The sequence below is a fragment of the Silurus meridionalis genome, chromosome 21 (genome assembly GCF_014805685.1).
Source record: "Silurus meridionalis isolate SWU-2019-XX chromosome 21, ASM1480568v1, whole genome shotgun sequence".
Taxonomy (NCBI): domain Eukaryota; kingdom Metazoa; phylum Chordata; class Actinopteri; order Siluriformes; family Siluridae; genus Silurus; species Silurus meridionalis.
In genome coordinates this window covers 8,609,682-8,619,671 of record NC_060904.1, presented here as the reverse complement: position 1 = coordinate 8,619,671, position 9,990 = coordinate 8,609,682, and positions in this window count along the sequence as shown.

Sequence of the window (9,990 nt, the reverse complement as noted above, 5' to 3'; positions counted from 1 at the left end):
AATAAATCAGTGATCAGATTGTCTTGAGAGGAAGTTACTGCTGTTACAAGTTCACATTTTATTGCATGTTACTGCTGTAACAAGTTCACATTTCATTAGTTATCATTAACACATTTATTGGTCAAATTGAGTTTAAAAAAAACACAGTTTATGACATCTATCTGAAAAACACAGTATATGTCTAGATTATTTAAGGTGGAAAGGAGGATTTAATCGGCTTTATAGTACTGGCTAATTCTAAATGCTTCAATGACAAATGCAAAAATAAAATAAAATAAAATGTTATTAAATGTAATGTATTAAAAAATATAAATAAATTGAATTGAATAATGATGATGATGTGTCATAACCAATTCTTGTCAAAACAGTATTATTTGAAACAAATTAAATATTATGTTATATAATATTTTATGTTATATAATATTCAAGTTATATAATGTGTAAGAAACGCACTTTCTTTTCAGACCTAGTTTTTGCATTACCATTTGTATTATCTTTTTCAGGTAAAACATGCTGCTGGGTGAATGTGTGAAGTGCAGACCAGCCACCTGCCACCACCCTGAGATCTGCACATCACGCATTCACCTACTGCCTTGTAACACCCCTTCCTGCCTCCCTCTCCATTCAACCTGTGCTTAAAGTATGTGTAGAGGATGTGAAATGAGTCTTCAGAAGACAGGCGACTAGGAAAGCTTCTGGCCCAGACGGTGTTTCACCTGTCTGTCCTAAAAGCCTGTGCTGACCAAGTGGCCCTCATCTTCACTCAGATCTTTAACAGATCACTGGAGCTGTGTGTAGTTCCCTACTGCTTTAAACGCTCCATGATCATTCCAGTTCCCAAAAAGACAAAAAATCACTGGTTCCAATGATTACAGACCTGTTGCTCTCACGTCTGTGATCATGAAGTCATTTGAAAGACGGGTGCTGGCCTACCTGAAGGACATCACTGGACCTCTGCTGGATCCCTGCTTGTTCCTACGTGCCTCAAGACAATGACCATTGTTCCCGTGCTGAAGAAGTGTACTGTCTCCTGCCTCAATGACTATTGTCCTGTTGTACTCACACCCATCGTGATTAAGTGCTTTGAGGGGCTTATCATGAGGCACATCAAGACCCAGCTTCCACCCTCCCTGGACCCCATGCAGTTTGCGTATCGTCCAAACCGATCCACGGACGATACCATTTCCACAACCCTACATTTGGCCCTCACCCACCTGGACAATAAGGACTCTTATGTACGAATGCTGTTCATAGACTTCAGCTCAGCATTCAACACAATCGATTGTGTAAAAACGATTGAGAAGTTGAGCCTACTGGGCTTGAACACCTAACTCTGCAACTGGATCCTGGACTTCCTGACTGGGAGACCTCAGTCAGTCTGGATCGGGAACAGCATCTCTAGCACCACCACACTGAGCACTGGGGCCCCTCAGGGCTGTGTTCTCAGCCCACTGCTGTTCACTCTGCTGACTCACGACTGTGTAGCAATGCACAGCTCGAATCACCTCATTAAGTTTGCTGTGGTGGGTCGTGTCAGCAAGAACGACAAGTCAGCATACAGAGAGGAGGTGCAACAGTTAACAGCCTGGTGCGGAGCAAACAACCTGTCTCTGAACATCCAGACTGTGCAATAGTTTTATACAGAACTGAATGGAACTCACACACACACACACACACACACACACACACACACACACACACACACACACACACACACACTCAAATGTGTGTTACCGAACTGTACAACCTGAACTTAACACACGCTCATTACTCATCTTAATCCATTCCACCATCATTTATTTATTATTATTTATACTTGACCACATTACACTGTGTACCTGCTGGTTTTTTGCACCTCTTGATTGTATTATACTGCTGCTACTGCTGTTTTTTGCACTGCATTGTGTCTGTTTATATTTACTCTCAGTTATAGTTCTTACAGTTCTCTTTGTACAGTACTGTATAATCGAAGTATACAGTAGGTTTACTGGTCGGCGCTATCTTGGGTTATGTGTTTTCTCTTGTGTTGTCTTGTGTTGTCTGCCTGCACTGTCAGTCTGTACTGTTTTTCGTCTGCACTGTTTGCACTAGGTTGCATTCGATGCACTTTACGTAGCTTTGTGTTGTGTTGTAGCTCTATGTTGTTTAGTGTAGCACCAGGGTTTTGGATGAATGTTGTGTCATTTTTACTGTGTACTGTGTACCACTGTGTATAGTAGAAATGACAATAAAAGCCTCTTAAATTGACTTGACTTGATCTGTCAGTGGATCACCAGCTTCCTGACAGACAGGCAGCAGATAGTGAGGCTGGGCAAACTCACATCCAGGTCTCTCACTATTAGCACTGGTGCTCCCCAGATTTCCGTTCTCTCACCACTGCTCTTCTTACTGTACACAAATGACTGCACCTCTAAAAAACCCTCTGTCAAGCTCCTGAAGTTTGCGGACGACACTACAGTCATTGGCCTTATCCAGGATGGAGATGAGTCTGCTTACAGACAGGAGGTTAAATAGCTGGCTGTTTGTTGCAATCACTGTATCCTGGAGCTCAACACGTTCAAAACCGTGGAGATGATCTTGGACTTCAGGAGAAATCCCCCAGCACTTCCCCAATGAACAGCACTGTAACAACAATGGAATCATTTAAGTTTCTGGATACCATTATCTCTCAGGACATGAAGTGGGACAATAATATTGACTCCATTGCCAAAAAGGCCCAGCAGAGGTTGTACTTCTTTTCAATCTGCCACAGGAGCTGCTGAAACGATTCTACTCGGCCATCATTGAGTCTGTCCTGTGTAGATCTATAATTGTCTGGTTTGGTTCAGCTACCAAATCAGACATCAAGAGGCTACAGCGGATGGTCAGGACTGCTGAGAGGATTATTGGTGCCCCACTGCCCAATCTCCAAGATCTTTACTCATCCAGAGTGAAAAAAAGGGCTATGAAAATCACTTTGGACCCCACACACCCAGCCCACTCTCTCTTCGAACTGTTGCCTTCTGAGTTCCGTCCACCAGAACAGCCAGGCACAAAAAGTTTTGTTGTAGGCTATAATCAGCACGAACAAATAAAATATTCATGCCTACAATTTGTCAATCATAACTGTCACATTTGTACATAGAATCCAAATGGTCCATTTGTAAACACTTGTAAATAACATCTGTACATTTATTTAACAACACTTTTATAAGATCTTTTTACAATTATTGCACAGTGTTGTTTAAAATACTTTGACATTGCTATTATTGCAGTTAAACAGTAATAACAGTGTGTGTTATGGTGACTGGTTCACTGGGAGCAGCTTTCATTGTAAAGTGTAATAGCAGTAGGGAGAAAAGACTGTATCGCTCCTTCAGACACATTAAGGATGTAACAGTCTGTCACTGAAGATGCTGCTCAGAGATTATACTGTTTCATTCAGGGGGTGAGAGAAGTTCTCCAGCAATGTAGTAGTTTTGCTACCATCCTCCTTTCTCCCACCTCCTGTACAGTGTCCAGAAGAATTCCCAGGACTGAGCTGGCCTTCCTGATCAGCTTGTCCAATCTCTTTCTTTCGGCATTAGAGATTCTGCTGCACCAGCAAACCACACCATAGAATATGGCTGAGGCCACCACAGAGTCGAAAAAGGTCTTCAGTAGCTCTCCCTGCACTCCAAAAGACCGTAGTCTCCACAGCAGAAAGAGTCTGCTCTGTCATTTCTTACAGATTGCCTTAGTCTTGTCTGTCCAGTCCAGTTTGATGTTCAGATGAACACCCAGGTATTTGTATTTGTATTTGAGTCCAATCTCACAATGTCCTTCCCCTGAATGTTCACTGGTGGTAATGAAGTTTGTTTGTGCCTATGAAACAAACTTCATTACCACCAGTAAACATTCATTTAACTGCCTGGTTTACTACTCTCTTACATTAAGTCTGTACTTCTGCACTGGAAGCTCCTGACGCCAAGCCAAATTCCTTATGTGTGTGTAAGCATACTTGGTAATAAAGTTATTTCTGTATTCTGTATTCTGTAATGTCTGTAAGATAAAATGATATCAGGAGTTTAAGCAGAAAAATTAATCCTTTTACTTATTTACTGAGAGGGTTTCATATTTTTTTTTAATATAATTAAATACTAAAGGCAGAAATGATGTAAAAACATACTTTGCTGTAAGCATATGTAGGCAGAAATCTTCCAGACTGGCAAGTCTGTCTTGGTACATAATACTCTTATATAACAGGATTCAGCTTTTCAATATTTAAATATAGAAAAACCTGCACAATAGTCTTTTTTATTGAGAAATGTGAAAAGATGTTTAATATGCTACATTCTTTCTTAGAGTGATAGATGTTTGAATGCATTAACACATTTATTGTTTTGGGGAAAAGAATATCCATCCTGTTCACTTGTTCAGTTGATAATTGCAACATGTTTGGTCACTGCCAAATTCAAACTCCCAACAAACATACCCTGGACTCTAAACATGGCTGCCAGGAACTCCTACTTCCACTCAATACAGCACCCAAAATCACCCTCTTATTAGACATGCATGTTCCCATTCACATGCACACTTACAGCCATGGTATTAAGGACTATTTAATTTAACGCACTGCAAAGGACACCTACCGTTGCATTTGTCTCTGTTTTTCGATTTGGATTTAGTTTGTTTTGTTTATCACGACCTATTTTGTATTCTGTTCTTGATTTCTGCTTGACCTCTAATATGCTGCTTGTTGACTTTTCACAGTTTTTGTACCTCATCTCACAAGTTCATAAATTTGCCTTTAATCAACACTTGCATCTACTCAGTACATCCTACATGCCATAAAAGCACACTGCTACTGTGATAATAAAACCTCATACTCACTACAGTACTTCAATTTATATGACAATCTTCTTCTTCTTCTTCTTCTTCTTCTTTCGGCTGCTCCCATTAGGGGTCGCCACAGCGGATCATCCGTCTCTATACCACCCTGTCCTTTACATCTGCCTCCATCCTCAGCATTCTTCTACCACTATAATTCATGTCCCTCCTCTGCACATGTCCAAACCATCTCAATCCCGCCTCCCTCACCTTGTCACCAAAACATCCTACATGCGCTGGCCCTTTAATAAACTAATTTCTAATCTTGTCCATCCTCATCACTCCCAACGAAAACCTTAACATCTTCAGCTCTGCTACCTCCAGCTCCACCTCCTGTCTTCTACTCAATGCTACTGTCTCTAATCCATACAACATTGCAGGTCTCACCACAGTCCTATAAACTTTCCCTTTCATTCTTGCAGATACCCTACTATCATAAATCACTCCTGCCACTTTTCTCCACCCACTCCACCCTGCCTGCACTCTTTTCTTCACTTCTCTAACACACTCTCCATTACTTTGCACTGTTGACCCCAGGTACCTGAACTCCTCCACCTTCTCCACCTCTTCTCTCTGCAACTGCACCACTCCACTGCCCTCCCTCTCATTCACACACATGTACTCTGTCTTACTCCTACTGACTTTCATTCCCCTTCCCTCCAGCGCATATCTCCACCTCAGGTTCTTCTCAACCTGCTCACTACTCTCACCATAAATCACAATATCATCCGCAAACATCATAGTCCAGGGAGACTCCTGTCTGACCTCGTCCATCAACCTGTCCATCAGCACTGCAAACAGGAAAGGGCTCAGGGCCGATCCTTGATGTAGTCCAACCCTCACCCTGAACCAGTCTGTCGTTCCTACTGCACACTTCACTGCTGTCACACTGTCCTCATACATGTCCTGCACCACCCTCACATACTTCTCTGACACACCTGACTTCCTCATACAACACCACAACTCCTCTCTCAGCACCCTGTCATACGCTTTCTCTAAATCCACAAATACACAATGCAATTCCTTCTGTCCTTCTCTATACTTCTCCATCAACATCCTCAAAGCAAATAAGGCATCTGTGGTGCTCTTCCTCGGCATGAAACCATACTGTTGCTCACAGATGGTCACCTCTTCTCTCAGCCTGGCTTCCACTACTCTTTCCCATAACTTCATGGTGTGACTGATCAACTTAATTCCCCTGTAGTTACTGCAGGTCTGCACATCTCCCTTATGCTTAAAGATCGGTACCAGCACACTCCTTCTCATTCCTCAGGCATCCTCCCACCTTCCAGAATCTTGTTGAACAATTCAATTTATATGACAATCAAATCTAATAATATGTTTCATTTTAACACATACGAAAGCATTTCTTTATATACATGTTGACTGTAATCTTTTTAATTCCTTTCAAGGTTCTCATGTCTTCTTACATAGGTTTTTTCTTGCAATTTTAGCATCTTTGTAGCATCATAGCAACAGGGAAGTGGTAGCTTAGTAGTTCAATTCAATTCAATTCAATTCAATTCATTTTTATTTGTATAGGAGTTTTAACAATGGACTTAGCTTACACAGATAATGTGGTAGAAAAGAATGAATAAGATGTTCTTTATAAGTGTGTTTGCCCCTAATGATCGATCTGGTGGTGACTGTGGCAAAGAAAAACTCCCTGAGATGGCATAAAGAAAAAGCCTTAAGATGAACCAGACCCAAGAGGGAACCCCATCCTCATCTGGGTGGCACTAAATGTCCATTTATGTGCCATTTACAGTGATGGTATTCAAATGCAACCTGTAGTCCTGAGTCAGTGTAGCAGACTGTTGCCATTAAGTACAGTGCAAATCCATCCTTAAAGCCCCTGTGTCTCAGTAATTTTATGGATCACCAGGCCGTAGACGTGAAAGGTAGCTAACTGCACAGAGTGGCCTCCAATCGAAGAGGACACTCTCCAGAGACAGGCCGGGACAAAGCAGGCAGATCTGCGGAGAGGGGCAGGAACAGTGGTCACTGGTACGGCATGTTTAACTTTTTTAAAAAAAAGAAAAGTATCTTTGTTGTTTGTATGAAAATTTTGGACACGGTGCAGAACTCGCTTTGGCAGTTTAATTAAAGGGAGAGCCAGAAGGTAACACAGACCTGAGGGATAAACTTTAGTTAAACACCATTAATTAGCTATGAAAAGAACCTGATGAATTTTCTTTTTTTATTATACCCATATGCCCACTGATCTAGTGGTCTCTGGATTTTAGTTTAGATGATTTTGTATTAATCCTATTACAAGTTCTTCTTGTCAATATTTTTTATCTCACTCAGGTCTGAATTTGTATGATAGCAACTTGTCGTTTGACTTCAAGGTAGATCTAAAAATTATATTGACGGTCAGTCAAAAGAAAATTCTAAAATTCTGCTGACACACCAAAATGTTTACTATTTACACAAAATCTATACAATATTCTTTTTGAATTCACCTTACTTAATTTTAAGCTTAAACCTTTTTTGTAATTTCATTAATAACCTTCAATGATTGGAAGGACAAACTCTTATTGCACAATAATGTCCAGAAGGTGGCAGCAAAGATATAATACACAGCAACAATTTTATTATTATTATTATTATTATTATTATTATTATTATTATTATTATTATTATTATTATTATTATCCAGGGCAAATGTAATGTGTATTTGCAAATATATTTTTTATACCACAGGTTTACCATTGGATGTTTGATTCTAATTTGTCTGAAGATTAAGCAAAGAAAATCAGGGCATGAAGCACAAAAAGTTGATTATTTTCTGATTACAGCATGGACAAAAGCAATTACATGAGATTAATTCTAGCTGTAGGGCACCCCATGTTTATATTAATTAACATAATACACTATGTTAATATAAATATTAATGTTGTTTAATTGACAGTACATTTTTACATACATTTCTTTAAAAAAGCTAATTAATAGTTAAGACATCCACCTGATAAAAAAATGTATTAAGCTAATAAATGGTTTACAATGGTTTAGTTTCTGTCAGCAAAATGCAGGTATCAGAGGCTACAGAGGGCACAGTATTATCAAAATATCAACTGAAGATAAAAAAGAACAAGTTCAAGTTTATTTCTATAGCACTTTTCACAATGGACATTGTCTCAAAGCAGCTTTACAGAACTTAAGAATTAAAGTGAAAACAAACATCAGATTCTTGTATTTGGCTGACAGGAGTTGAACCCAATGCAGCCTTCTGTTACTGTTTGTCATCTGCATCGAGTTTAGATTTGTTGTGCATCCTGGGATGCTTTTTTGCTCACTGTGGTTGTTTGAATTACAGTAGCCTTGTTCTAATGTATGAGCGTTTGATTTTTAGTTAACTAGCAACTTTTGAGCTTAGAATGATACATTTGTTAATGTTTCATGTGCGGTGAGATTGTTTCACTAACTGACAGTAACTGAATATATTTAATTAAATTGACCTGTTAGATCAAACCACGCACACACACACACACACACACACACACACACACACACACACACACACACACACACACACACATTTAGTTGTGTACAGTAGGTTGGTTGACATTCGCACATTAAATGTCTCACACATAAGTACGGATTAACTTCAAAGTGCCAAAAGACTTCCTAAAACACAGAAGAAACAAAATACACACAGTAACTTTGAAGACGTCTCTTAATACCATCATTATATAAAGTTTTTTAAGCACTTTATTCTTCAGGAGGACTCGGGAAGCGATTTGGGCTTTATTCGAAGTTTTGAGTTTTTTTTCAGACACAAGAACCCTCCTTCCAAAACAATAAAGATAAATGTATATTATAACTTAAAAAAAAGTAAATACATTTATCTATGAGGTTTGCAGAATTACTTCATATTTGTATGTCTGTACAGTATTGAATTGATCAGATAAAACAATTTAGGTTAGAAATGTTTTGTGAAAGTGTATTAAGCTGCAATATGAAGTTTTCTATATTTTTCTTATTTAATGTACTGTAGTTTATTGATCAGTGTTAATTTATGGCAGCTTTACTAATCTGGCAAGCTTGTTACACAGGAGATTACATCTTATAATGATGACACTATTATGAGTTCATTTTGTACATCGTCCTCACCATATCAAAAGTAACTTCTGTCTGTGTATGTCTGTGCTGTGAAATAGTATAAAAACTCAGATAAGTAGATACTGCAGGCTGTTTCGCACAGTAACTTTCTTTTCAGATTCATTAGGTTAAAACAAGGAAGAGAGTGTGTGTTCATAAGCTATTTGTTTCATTATTTCTGTCTCATTCTCACACACAGACAGTTCAAATGTTGAATATTTTGTATGTAGGAGTGTGAATTTAATGTTTTTGGCATAATTCTTTATTTATTACATATTATACTATAGTATATTATACTCTAGACGATACTTACAATTCATGAGGTATTTTGTGTTTGAGACCAAACCCTTCATTATCTGTTTGCAAAACAGTGATAATAGTCAGAACGTTTAACAGAAAAACATGCAGCTCGTTTGGATAACATTCTGCATTCTGTTAGATTAAAATAACAGAAATGTACAAAAACAACAACCACAGCAACACTTCCAGAAACAGAGGCATACACTTTGATCTGAACTTGATGACATACAATGAGGACAAGGGAGGCTGCGTCACTGGACAGACAGAACCAGATTTACACATATATTAACCTCGAAAAAAAAAAGGTTAGGGGTTAGGGGTGTTGTACAGTCAGTGTTAGGGGTGTCATACAATCAGTACTTAAGCTCTCACACACCCCCATGTGGTAAAGGTAATGGCTGCCTCGCATTGTACTTTCTTATTGCAGTTTTGTCGATAGCAACGAGCCTAAATATCTTGTACACATTTATATATTTTACATAGATTTTTGTTTTTATTAGAATTTAGCAGCTGAGGCACTCTCTCACCTGCCTCTCCTGGATTTCCTGTTTTATTAACGTTTCATGTGTAGTGAGATTGGTTTTACTAACTAAAATTAACTGGTAATATTTAACTTAATTGGCCTCTTTGTGTTACTAATGGATAATGGCTGCGTATCATGGTACTTTTTTAATTGCAGTTTAAATGATAGTAACGATACTAAGTGTCTAAATAAGAAATAAGAAATTATAGACTACA